At 42.3% G+C, this 13,759-nt stretch overlaps 2 long non-coding RNA genes across 3 annotated transcripts in view; one reads left to right on the top strand and one right to left on the bottom strand.

Annotated features, from left to right (window-relative positions):
* The first annotated feature begins 4,158 nt into the window (after positions 1-4,158).
* The window catches only part of LOC108502321, a 33,933-nt gene continuing 24,332 nt past the window's right edge, over positions 4,159-13,759 (top strand). For both annotated transcript variants that reach the window (XR_001876457.1, XR_001876456.1), the window contains exons 1-3: positions 4,159-4,369; positions 7,757-7,851; positions 13,490-13,610. This is a non-coding gene — a long non-coding RNA (uncharacterized LOC108502321). The remainder of the gene's footprint in view (positions 4,370-7,756; positions 7,852-13,489; positions 13,611-13,759) is intronic.
* The window catches only part of LOC108502322, a 32,008-nt gene continuing 26,062 nt past the window's right edge, over positions 7,814-13,759 (bottom strand). The window contains exons 3-4 of the long non-coding RNA XR_001876458.1: positions 8,779-9,015; positions 7,814-7,925 (exon numbers count right to left, since the gene is read on the bottom strand). This is a non-coding gene — a long non-coding RNA (uncharacterized LOC108502322). The remainder of the gene's footprint in view (positions 7,926-8,778; positions 9,016-13,759) is intronic.

The following is a 13,759-nucleotide window of genomic DNA, read 5'->3' as shown; positions in this document are numbered from 1 at the left end:
ACTGAAAGTGGTTTATATATGTGTGCTCTGATCTTTAAATGTAACCCTAGTGCTTATCACAAGTTAGTAATTGCTTACCAGAACCAGACTGGCCTTTCAGTGTAGCATCAAACTCGAGGCAATGAGGGCAACATGAAAAACAGCTTCTAAGTTATCAATGCCTTGGACTCCTTTGCCTTTTCTTTGCCTGAAGAACCAGAAATGAATGTATTATCCTTTCAAACTGCTTTGATAAATCTCATTCCCTTTAGGATTAAACATTCCTGAACATTTTTATGTCTCACTGAGCTCTTTCAAACAAACATAAATTAATTCTCTAGCTCAACATTTATTCCCATATAAGACCTGATTCCCCTTGTCTCGAGTGTTATCCTCGTCATGGTCATTTGTGCAGAGTGACCATTCTTACTCTTGCACCTGCTCTGACATGGCTTATCTGAAGCCATTCTCCATTATTCCTCTTTGCTTTTCTGACAGCCCACTCTGTCAAACCTATATATTTACACAAGGAGCACCCCAGTAAACAGTTCATGTGCAATGTTCAGTATTTGTGTAGTAGCTGAGAGGAGGGAAGCTGCTGACAAAGTGCATGAAGGTGATACAGACTTGATAGAAGGTGAGGTTTTTGTCCTAGCAAATCTTTGTAAAGAAATCAGCGCTCAGGAAGAAGGAAGGAATGATCCATCCCAGCTCAGACAGAGCCTGAAGCACATGTATATTCATTCAGTAATTCCTCTTTTCACATGTAATCTTAAGTTACATGTCTTAGTGATGTAGCAGTCCTCGAATGAGTGAGATGGCACACCAGATGACATGACAAAAATATCAAGTGAACAAGAAGGAAAGCACAATTTGTGCTTCAGAGTATGACTATTTCAGAACTAATGGGACTCGAAAAAAGTCCCTGCTTTCTCCTCCTTGTGTGTGCTGTGTCATATAAACAGACTATAAATTCTTCCATGATAAAGTGCAGTTCTGAAGTGCTGAGGTGCAACAGAGAAAACCAATCTGCATTAAGATACAACTGATTTGTCTCTTACACTTGACCTGCTGTTTGGCTGCTGAAGAGCCATCCTGTAATCGGACGTGTCAAATTACCCCCTCATTTCCTTTAGCCAAGGGAAGCTGCTAAAGGAGGGCTCTGCCATTCTCAGTTTAATTGAGATAAACATCTGTGCATTTGGATGATCATTCCACTCTCCTCCAGTGAAGGAAGTGGGACTCTATGGCTGTGACATTTCCAGGACTCTGGACAGGGCAGGATCCATGCAGAAGTGCTCTCCCTTGCACTGCAGTATTGCTGCACTGTTGAAATTAACTCAGCTCCAGTAAGGAGGCAAAAATTGGAGGAAAATGTTGTCAGGTAGCCTGAAAAATATTTTTTCTCCAAGTGGCTTGATTTTGTGATTCATGTGTGAAGTTTACATTGTCTCCTGTTCTATTCCAATTGATATGTACATTTCTAACTCGTGTGCTGTATTTTTGCATATTATGGATCTAATTAAATCTGGAAGCAGATAACTAATTCCAAATGAAGTTAGACAGAGGTGACCTATAATGTTAAACTGCAGTGTTTTCGTATGTTAGTTTCCTATTAGATTTCATATACTAATTTTAGAATTTAATAGTGCCAGTGACTTTATACTTAAGAGTTACACCCTGCCATTGGTGCATTTTACCTAGTTATAAATTCAGTCAAATTCCTATTCCATCTTTTACCAGCTCAATGCATTATACAGTAAAACTGACCTCCTAAACCTTCCCAGGCAAAACAACCAAACAAAGGCTGCTGAAAGCTCTAAATATCTAAAATGGTTTAAGTGTCCTTTAAGAAACGTCTTTCCAGTCCCTACATACATCTGCCCCCATTATAACTGTATTTTGGGGGGAGAAAAAACCCCACCATTTGGGAGCTGTATTTCCTCAGGTAACATTGGTAAAACACATAAAATTCCTCTTGTTTAGGCCAATGTAAGCTTGTGAAATCTGGAGGCTACTATGAAACATTTATAAAAATGCAATCCTGCAAAGGCCTTTGCGTGGTGAATGCCAGAAGTACCACTGTGTGCAGGACATATTTTTAATATTGATAAAAATGGAAAAAAAACATAAGCTCAGCCAAATCTGTGTTCCAGGCTTGGACTGTGACCACTGACAACCTCTCAGCTACACGAGGAGTTCAAGGAGTGCACCACAGTTTGTCAGTGGCTCCCATGTACCTCTTGCTGCCCTCATGTCTGAATGTCACCTTCCCAACTCTTCTGTGTGGTAAGGAGTGATGAAATGTCAGTTTAACAGGGAAAACTGAGTTTCAGAGATACGAGCACTCCTCTGTTTCCTGTATTTCCTCATACAATGAAGATATGATCCTGATTTCAGGACTAGTGATATCTCACACTGACACAATGCCTTGAGAAAACAATAGGATAGGCTGGCACAGGTACGATAACATATCAAATTGATATAGCCAGGATAAATACCTAGAAATGCCACCATGTACTAAAATAATGTATCAGCAACGAATGACTGCAATTCCCACCTCCTTGAATTTCAGGAAAGGACTTCCATTTTCCTCCAGGGCCTCTCTTTTAATAGGGGAGGGGAGGGCAGCTGAGATTGATAAATAGGCAAGCAAAGCCACAAGTCAAATGGTGCAGGCTCCAGTCTGGATCTGCTGTATGTGATTCCAACAGCCTGGAACAACCAGCAGGAATTGCTGTTCCCAACAGTGGGGCATCTCCACACTGCAGGGGCTGCTGTGCTCATTTATCAGGTTTTATGCTGAGAGTCCAGGTTTTACAGCAATACAGGACAAAAACTGAGTCTGCATATTGTCAAGTCCACATGGAGTTTGTTTGAGGATGCTGTGATCAAAATGGAGAGGTTTTGTAGTGAAGACACAATTAAATCATAACTATCTTTTTCACAAAATGAGCTTTTACTGCTGGAATTACCAGCTGGGCTCCAGTCACAGCATCACCAAGGAGCTCTTGGACTCTTCCTTAGCTCTCCACTGGTGCTTTGCTTCTATCTGGCCTAACAAGCAGAAATAGAGTCTGGCCTGCAAAGTTATCATTAGAATGTCAATAGAAATATAATTACATTTTGTCCAGCAATGGAATTAGCACCACTAGGAAACAAAACCATTTTAGGTTTCTCCTGCTGTGTTTGTATGAGCTTGGGGTCTCTAACTGGCAACCAGGGAAATTTGGCCTTTGTGCTCAAATAATGTAATGCTATGCTTTCCAGCTCGAGATGAAATTACTGCTGGTGGGGTTTGTGCCGCAGGAAAAGAATTGCTGTTGCTAAATCTTCTGGTAGTTCATGGTTGCTGAACTACTTTCCAATTTCTATGGAAAAGAACATGAGCCTTCTGGTGCCCATTCCCTGTCTCTGTGAGCACACTCATTTTCTAAGACTCTGGAGGTGTGTGAGGGAGCTCAGCAGTGAGCTCTGGGATGCTGCTCCCTACATCTCCTTTCTGGGGACCCAGGGTGTGCTAAGGGTTTCCTGGCAGGCCATGTGCCCACATTTTTCCTGGTGAGGGCAAGGACTGGGGATAGCAAAGGGGAAGGGCTTGGGTAACCATAGACTTGTATTCTGTGTTTTAATGTACAAGTCAGTTAGGAAATAAATGAATCAGTGGAGATTCCTGGAGTGTTTCTTGCACATCAGGAGATTGGCTTTTCCCTCAGCATCCCAGAAAACACAGTATTAGCTCAGAGTGATGGTGAGGAGCTAATTCTGCCTATAATTGTACCTCCTGTACCAGTATTGCTGCATTCTCAAAAATGGTCCCAAATGAGATAAAATCACCAAACTGAAGCCAGTTCCTCTTACATGTAGCCGTGAGCCTTTTTCAAAGGATTCTGAAATTACACTGCATGATAGGTATTCCAGCTGCTCCTTCAGCCTTGTCCAACTGCAGTGATTTAGAGCAAAGCCTTCATGAAAGCAACGGGAAATTTGTGCTCAGTCTTGCCTGGCCAGCTGGATTCCAAGTGCAAACCAAGCCCTTGTGCTGCCCTTACTCAGGGATGACGGTACAATCAGGGTGGGGGTAGGTTGGCATTTTAGTTCAGACCAGAGTGCACTTCTGAAGCAAATTCCCTGATTTCTCCCAATTACCATGCTTGTCTTTGCACCACAGGTCAGAGCACAGGAGCTGGACTCTGGGATGAATCCAGCATCAGAAAGGTGCTCCACGAGGACAATTCCTGTGCTCCAGCCAGACCAGATTGGAAAACCCAACCAGGTGTGCAATAGGGATGTGGGGCCCCCACGACCAGCTGGAGACCTGCTCCCATTTGGCTTTCCCATTACTTTCCAATGTAGATGGAGCCATGTGACACCCGGAGTCCATCAGCAGGTAAGATATTATTAGTGCATTACAGACTGTTGTTTTTACTAAATACACTGGAAAACCTAAAATAATATGCTTATCTCAAATAATTTAAACTCAAGGCTTTCAACTTCTTTGCACAGTTCCTTATTTCCCTCCTCAGCCAAAGAAGCAGCTCTGCTTTTGAGACTCTCGACTACCATATGCATGCTAAAAAAAAAAAACCAACCAAACCTCTCTTTTTTCCCTATGATTTACATGCCAAATGTGCTTATTTACTCCTAGGTAGAATGAATCTTGTCTTTAATTACTTTTATACCAATTACATGCTTTTAATCTATGGTTTAGTGATTTATCACTTACAGCTGCAGTGAGCAAAACATACATAGGCTGGGAAACACATCCCTTGTGTAGATGGTGCTGTAGGGCCTTTTTAAATCATGCCAACCCCTGTGAGTTACTAAGTAGTTTCTAGGCTTTGAACAAATGAGCACATTTTAGTCAAGGACATCATTGGCAACTCCTTATTAGAAGTATAAAAAGTGTAAAGCTCAGGAAAACTTGTTACAGAAAACGTAAGATCACACACTTTCAGGATTTTGTTCTAACATTCTGTACTGGTTTTAATCTTCCTCTTGTTTTTCTGCCATTGCTTTGAAATTGCAAGTGGGTAAAATTCCTTAAGTCAGGATAGGATGAATTAATTCACGAACTTTCTAGGTACGTGGATTTAAGGTTTTTTTTGACTGATTTCTAGTATGTCAAAATCCTACACTTGTATTGCTCTCCCCTTCAGAACATGGGAAAATGACAGCATTAAAGAATTAGTCCCCAGAGCGTTATTATCCACTTCCAACTGATGGGGTACAAAGAGGCTTGATGGCTTCTTCAATACACTGTGGTAAAGCTGGGAAAGGAGTCCAGATGTCCTGGTCCCTCATCCTGTCCCTGAACCACAAACCACACGTCCTTGCCTTATTAGCGACAATCACAGCACATGCAAACAGACTATTTATATCTAAATATTTCATCTGTTCTCACTCATTATTCCCTAACTCACCAATGTAATTGTGCTGGCAAGGAGACAATCCCAGTGAGAGCAAACAGATTGTTAGGTTTTCTGCTGAGATGCAAGCTGCAGAAGACCAACTCCCAAACAACTGAGATCAAAAGGACCGTGTTTCCATTGAAACATCCTTGGTCGTGCAGCAGTGGGACAGAAGGTTTCATAACATCTTCCTCGGCCGACTCTGGCAGCTGCATTAAAAGGACTGATCAAGAAGGGTTAACTTGGAAAAGAGTATTAGCCCAGAATGAGTTTAGCCAAAAAGAAAAAAACACCCCAATAAAAAGGGGCTTTGGAAAGTTCTGATTTTTGAGTATCATGGGATATTTAACACTCCTCCGAGTTTGCATAACAAGCAACTTTGGACAGAAAAATAAGACGACTGTGCAAAACAAATCCAAGATTCACATTTCATAAATATTGTTCCAAATTGCTTCAGTGATTACATCTTCTCTGATTAGCAAAAATCATGCTCAGTGTGGTGAAACACTTGCTTCCATGTATGGGGAATACCAAGGCACCTTGGGCAGGACACAGAAGTCACTGAGGATCCTGCTGCTGAAGTCAGCGACACCACATTTCACTCTATATAAGGCTGCCTCATCCCAGGACAGAAGTGGCAGCTGCAGTCTGCCTCCCAGATGCAGACATTGTAGATATACAATGTGCACAGTCCTTTTTATTTCCCAGTGACAGGCAGAAGCGTGGTTGTGTTTGTCAGCATGTACACAACACGTACACTGGTCCTTCTCCACAGGATACTGGAGTTTATCACCATAAAGCTTTAGGTTACTAATTCCAACCAGATTTAGAGCAAAGGCTGAGAGTACAACATTGATTCATAATGTTCAGGTTTCAAAAACCAATCTCCAATTAACAGGAATATTTTGGCTGGAGTTTTCTGTCTGCTGACCATGCACTCCCAAATGTGGAGCACAACCAGTTGTATCTGAGAGCGCTGGAGGGAGAAGGCAGCTAAAGAGCTCTGTGTTTTCATCTATTGCTAAGCCAGAAATACTCCCCTGTACATGTGCTCTTTTGTTCTCTCTTGTGCAGTGTTGGGTGACCTGGTACAGTCCCTGTACAATCGTGAAGCCCTCTGTTGTTTGACACCACGAGTGATATGGGCACCATAACCTCTGTGTGGCCCTGGAGCTGCACAGGAATGATTTCCTGCTCTCTGCAAAGGAAGATGCCTTCAGATTTTGTTAAATGATAACAAATAAGGAAAAGGAGGCCTCCCCTAGTTGTAGCAATCCTATCCCTCCCACCGGGCTTTCCTAGAGGTGGCAGAGTTGAAACTCCCAGGTTTTATTTTCAGAACATGATCATTTCTCATTTTGATATTTTAAAGTAAACAATTCCTGGTTCCCATGTATTATTCAAGGAGAGAGAAGTGGGTATCCAGTGCATAGATAATCAAACATCCAGCCTGCACCAGAAAACCTTCTCAAATCACTTGAGAAACTTCCCTATTGCTGTTGTTATCATTCTCCATTCACTTCCTCCAATTATCCAACACTTCAAACATCGTATCCCATGTTTTCCCCACAGCTGTGGGGTGAAGCAAGCAGGAGCTGTGTTCCTTCCACCTCCCCTGAACAGTGCTTGCCTACAGGAGAAGAGAGGGAGCTGCACAGATGTTTCTGGTATCACATTAATACAGAAACAACCTGTTGAATGTAGACTTGTTTTCAAACCTTTCAGTGAGAAAATATCGGTTTCAGAGAGAGGAATTAATGATTTTAACCTGCCTATCATGTTCTTTCATTGCCAGCACATAAAATCATTACTGGTGTTTCAAGCTGCAAGTAGTAATGTTGAGGATATTTTCATTACTGCCAAAACATTTACATGAAACTGCTATTCAGATCAAATTATCTTGGAACTGCAAAGCGTGCGTGGATTCCAAATTATCCAACTTGGAGTGGTTGCTGCATATTGAAATTACACAGCACAAACCAGCAAAACTATTGCTTCAGATTCACAGGAATGGCAAAAAAATAGCTCTTAAAAGAATTCTTGTCCTTAAATGCAGTACTGTTACAGACACAGGTTTTTGGCTGTATTTAAACCAGTATTTCACTACCAGAAAAACAGAGCTTTGCACTCTTTGAGCCTGCTTGGTCCTGACTCTTGTTTCCACAGCCCTTTAAACATGAGCAGCACTGCCCAGAGACAACAGTGGCACGGAAGTGATGCATTAGGAAACTGAAGCACAGAAGGTGAAGAGCTGGGACTGTTTGGGGAATGACAAACTGAAAGCGTGAATTCCAAAAATGCAGTGAACTGCCAGAGGTGCTCAGTGCTGGGAGGATCCTATTAACTATCTCACACTTACCTTTCAGCAACACACCAGTTACGGAAAAGACTCCAAAACATCACCAAAAAGAGGACTGGGCAATACTGTGAATTTCAAGTCTTTGATGAACCAGCATTCCAGGTATTTTGATGTGTATTCCTTTGTATAATGTTCTAAATACCATTACTGTGCTGCTTTTCAATAAGGATTCTGTGCTGCAATGAAAGAATCATATGGCCACGTTAAAGATGTCCCTAAGGAAACTGTGCTTTCCTGGAAAAACCACAAAGGTAATTTTCCAAGAATCACAGGAAGGATTGTCTAATTTAGCAACACAGGTAAGGGATCATTTCTCTTTAGCAGAGAGGGGATGGACAGATGAAAACACTATATGCAGGAAAAACTAAAAACTTCTAACAGCTAGAAAAGAGTTTACAAAGGAAAGTGAGGGCTGTAGGAGGAATTCCTCACACCTGTGAGGAATATTGAGTGTGGCACTGGAGCAGAGTCCTTTGCCCTTTTGGTCCCTGATAAGGGGAGATTAACATCTAAAATTTGTGTGCTTTTTCCGTGCAAGTTTGTAGTTGATTTGTTCCCATTCCTTCAGTGAAATATCCTGAAAAGCAACAAAAAAAGCAATAGGGTAAGACAGGTCCCCCAGATGTGGTGAGGAGTGTTCAATGGGTGTTTGTCTGCAGCAGGAAATAACTGCCTGTGTGCTCTTGCACCGGGCTGTGTTTTATCGTGGCATCAAATCACAGTGATTTCGGCATTAACTTGATACACAGATATTCTCTGCTGCTGGGTGTCCTGGGTGTAAGTCACAGATAAGGCATCCTGTCTGGAACAATCTGGTATGCTTCTCTGGGAAAGGGAAAAGGAATTAAAGGAAGGACCATACTGTGAGGAAAGAAATGCTAATGATCTCTTCAGGGGCTGTGCTTTTCCCAGTTCTTTTAATGTGCATGCAGTGACAGATCCGCAAAGTAGAATATACAGAAGAAAATGCACAGTGCCCACATTCCAATTCATAGTCACCCTCTGTGTTTTCCATGGTATTTTCATTACTTGGTGAGATGTCCGTGTCCCCAAACACAGGTACAGAGTAGTACAGGGTGCAAAGCCAGAGCTCTGAGAATGCTTGAGCTGGTGAAGGAGTGACAGCCACATCACCCCTCACTGTCTGCAGGACTGCTGATGTGGTAGGTCTGGCAATGCTCTTGATGGCACCTGGGAGAACAGGGGGACATGGTTTCCCACATCATCATCTTTGTTACAAGCTCTTGAGGCTTCTTTGTCCTCCACCTTAAAGACAAAGAATTCTGAATTAGTGGCTTTGATTCGGGAGGGCATTTCAACACCTAATTTAAAGCATCAGATGAGCTCCAGTGAGTACAGGAAGTGTGGGGGCAGTCAGAATCACACAAGCACATATGTAAATATTTCCCTGGATGAGGCTTCAAGTTGCATTTGGGAAAATGGGCAGTTGGAGAAAAAGAAGAATTTCTTTTCTTTTTTTTCCCCAACAGCATTTAACTTCATTTTTCTTAAAGCAGGGATGTGTGAAAAGCTGCACTGTTGCAGATAAAAGTATATAAAACGTGGTAGATTAAAGATTTGGATATTGATTTCTCAGGAGACCTTTTCCAGTCTAGACTCTATTGACATATCCTGCCAATTTGTTTGTCTGGTCTCCCTGTGAACATAACATTTGATACTGCAGGCAAGGTAAAGATCTTTGATAAGCTTGCTGCTTCCTGTGTTCACAATGCACTTTTGAAACACAACTTAGAGCTCCTCTGCATCACCCCCATCTTGCATGTTTTCACCATGTGCTTTCATGCTTTTCATTTGTGTACCCTGTACCTTCATCCCGTGGTGGACCATTCCCAACTTTCAAATCTCCCATGAAGAGGAGGCAACACCCCCTCATCAGGTTTACCCTCTGCATGGTGGACACACACTGCTGAAGTGGTAGGAGTTGATTGTGATCTTGCTTGTTACCTGTCTTCACCCTTTGGTAGCTATTTGTACCAGTGCCAACAAACTGGAGACTTGGATAGGGACTGAACATAAGAAATTCAAGGGATTTCCACCAGAAAGATTCCAGAAACTAAGCGGATCTTCAGGGGGTGATGCTGACTCACTAATGGCACTTCTTGCAGTGCCTTTATTGCTTTTTAGTTAAGCACACAATGAGTCTCTATAATTAAGCCACAGGCATAATATGGGACAAAAGGCACATATGGCTTTTTTTCTGTTTTTAATTTTCTTCCTTGTAGTTATTACTGGGCCCACTCTAGTGGCAACAAGTAGACATGACGAACAGTTGTGCTCAAATTTGGCCATTTCAGATGAATCTGTAAAATTCATGCTAGTTTCTGAAATACCATCTTTATTGCGAGTTACATAAAGCACATTTTTTTCTAAATGCCTTTGTTAGTCCAGATATTTTGGTTTGAAAAAAAAAAAAAAAAGGGAAGAATATTTGAAATTCAAATTAAAAAATGACCTGACAGTAAATATATGTGTGTTGAAATTTAGGGAGACCAGGTCAGTCATCCACAAGGCAAGCCATCTCTGTTTGGAAAAGTGTCTTTATGCCCTCCCCTGCATGGAATGAATGGAGTTCAAAGTCATGTAACCCAGTTGTGGCAAACAATCATCAGACCAAATATCCAGACCTACTCAGGTTAACTTCCTGTGAAGAGCCTATTATCAAAACAAAACCCTAAAGCACTAAAGAAATCCGTTCTTTTAGGAATATTTGTTTCTGTACCTTGATACTGTGATCTCCCCAAATGGCAGAAATGTTCCCATTTTCTTTAGCAGTGTGGCTTGCTAGGAATAACCTGCATGTATCCTTGTGTGTATCTGGCATTAGCAAGTGCTTCACACCCTGAAGTTCCCCCGGGAAGCTTGCTTCCCCTGGCTCGTAGCAAGCTTCCAGGAAAATCAGTTTGTACTACAGATGTAGAGGAGTCTTTGTCGAAAGGAAATTCCTCCCAAACCACGGATAATCATTATCCATTCTGAATGACCTAATTATCTTCTGCTTTTTTTTATTGTGTGGAAAAAGAAACGAGGAGTTTTCTCGCCAAGTCCCTCAGAAGTGGCCGAAACGCTCCGTGTCTAACGGAGATCACGGAATGGCCGCTGTCCCATTGTCCAGCCTGAGTGCCTGGGCTCCTAAGCCAGACATTAAAGTGAACAGAACCAATTAGCCCCTGCTCACAATGGCAAAACCAGCTGATGTTCCCTTCACTTGAAACAATGGGAGGACCTGCACGGGCTGTGTAACTCCTTCCAGAGTGGGACCGTGAGAAAGTGAAGCCCGTAAATGGCCTTTCAGTGGATGAACTCCTGAGCAGTCTTTCATACTGTGAACTCATCACTCAGCTGTCTGGGGGTGGTTTTCTTTAGAAAATCCCGGTTCAAATGCAACATGCCAGTTTTCAGTGATAAACCCTTCTGCTGAATGATATTCTGTCTCAGCACTGTGTTTACCCCAGTATGGATTTATTCAGCAGCATCTTTTCCCTCCAGCCCTCTTTTACATTCCTTACCATGCTTGTTCCTCTTCCTAATAATCATGGAATAGCAACAACCACCGATGAGAGTGTGGCAAGAACTGAATGTTGCTCCTAACAATGGCAGTGAGGCTTCATTTAAGATTTGGATGCTGAGAGAATTCAAGCAAAGAAGCTGATGAGATCAGAAATTCAGCCCTTCCATATGAATTCAGTAACTTACTTCCTCTTGACTACTTTCTCCTCCACCTATTTGGAATCTTGCCAAGACACCTAATCCCTGGATATCCAGAACTCAGCTCCTGGTAGCAACAAGGCTGAGTCCGAAAAATGACTGCTCTTCAGAGCTGCTGTACAGCACTGTGTCCCTTCCCACCTGGAATGTCTTCCAAGCATCTTCAGGCAACAGTTCATCCCTTGCAAGTGTGAAGTTCTTTGAAACAACAAGACCTTTGCTAATGGCAAGGCACAGGTGCCATGAACTTTGGGAAAACAATCCACAGTAAACAGGACCATCTACTTCATTCAGTACCTCTGGCAAGAGTCTGTTGCCTTGGTTGCCAGCTGATGCTGTGAATTTCCTGTAGGCAAACATTCCTTATGAGCATCATTTCTCCTTCCCCAGCTGCTGCATTTCCCTGCAGTTCAGCTCAGTCTGGACACCACAGCTCCAGAGGTCTGACTCCTGCCTGGGCAGGCCTGTTGCCAGCCACCTGCAGCTCGATGGTCTGTTGCTTTCTGAATCTGCTTCCTAAAAATCAATCTGAACTCAAATTAATTATTTCATGACTAAGACTCACTAATTCCTTTGCAATAACTAACAGTGAAGTCATCTCAGTACAGGATACTTGGAAGAATGGTAGGACTTTGTGGTCATTGAAATGTAACTATGAGGTCTCCCCAGAGTGCCACTGAAAGAATGAGGAGACAAAGACAAAGAAGGGCCATTTCCTTTATTATCCAAGAGATGGTACCAGAGAGCCCCTACCTCTGGATTATTTGTCTATCCAGTGGCCTGGGTGAAACAACTACTCAGATTCACTAGTTTTATGGTCATTCTTCTCTTGCTCACCAATAGATGGGAGCAGAGATTTCTCGACTCATGAGATTTTCAGGCTACAGCACTTGCAGTTTTTTGAAGACTAAAAGAGGCAAAAAAAAGAAAACCAAACAGTGACAATATAACTCATTCATGTGTCCACAGGGAGAAGGACATTGTTTTCTTTAGTGGCATACAAATGAGGGTTGTAATGGGACTCAAATGGAAACCAGGAGTCAGCACTCTTGAATTCTTTAACCTTGGGAATCTCTGGTTTGGTATCTAGCGCTGGTCAAAGGTATTTAATATGTTTACAACCCCTCATTGTTATTTCCCAGATATAAGTGTGTTTTGCTTGGATCCAAGCCTTTACAAAAGCAAATAAACATGTCCTAAACTTCCATTCATTTTTCTTACAAGATCAAAGAGGAAAAGCTGTCCAGAAGTAAAAAGCTAAGCCTCTAATGAGATGATCAGTGAATTGTTTCTCTCTTGTACTATAAGCATTTAAATTACAGTATTGCACTTAGGGCACTCTGCACTTCTGACTGGTGTAGCAGGATCCAGACAAATCACTTCAGAAATTAGCTTTCAGCATAGGTCCCTGGCCTCTGACCTTTCATCAGAGACAAGCCAAATGCTGGCTATTAATTGTGCCTGGCACTCCTCAAGGGGTGGATACGCCATGAGGAGTTTCCTACCAACAAGAAGCAAAATCTTGGATGGCAGTGGAGCAGCTGCACAGGTACCAGCTGTGTGACACTGCAGTGCCTCTCTGCACTGAGCCCAATGGGGTCTGTCTGTAGTAGATGCTTACCTTGGAGGGGCAGGATGGTCCTGGCACAAAAGCTACAACTAAACCTGCACCGATTTGCAAAATCCCTCATAATCGACAAGATTCATGAAGGTCCTGAGTCACTGACTCAGGGAGGTGCCAAAACCTTTTTATAATCCTGTGCTGTTAAACTAGAAAATGCTTTTTTAAAACCTATTTACTGATATGAGTTTGCATAGCTTGGGGTTGGTTTGTTAGGGGGAATTTTGGTTAATTCATAGTGGGAATATAAAAGATCTTGGCTTTGAACTGCGTTTCTCAGCTTTTTTCATGTCATTTGCTTTACTCCAGGGGATAGATCTCTCCAGCTGCCTTTCATGACATGGCCTGAAGCAGGGGTCTGAAGTGATTTTTTTTTTCCTTCCCTTCTGGCAGTAACCCTGCCAGATACAGATACCACTGGTCTTAACTAGCACAGCCAGAGCTGAAGTTGCCAAGAACTCTGGAAAAAAAAAGGGAGGAAAACAAAGTCAGCTGACTGCATGCCAAGGAGGGGGTATTTTGGAAGTTAAAAACTCTGATTTGTAGTTTGGATGCATTTGGAATTTATCAAAGCCACGTCTTCATTCTAGTAATAAGCTCTACTAAAAACCAAAATCCTCTACATAAAACTGGCTTTTGACTTCCTAATTTAACAACAGCAGC

The sequence above is a fragment of the Lepidothrix coronata genome, unplaced genomic scaffold (assembly GCF_001604755.1).
Source record: "Lepidothrix coronata isolate B3197 unplaced genomic scaffold, Lepidothrix_coronata-1.0 Scaffold116, whole genome shotgun sequence".
Lineage (NCBI taxonomy): Eukaryota > Metazoa > Chordata > Aves > Passeriformes > Pipridae > Lepidothrix > Lepidothrix coronata.
The sequence above is the reverse complement of the archived record's forward strand: the minus strand, read 5'-3'. Positions and strand labels throughout refer to the sequence as shown.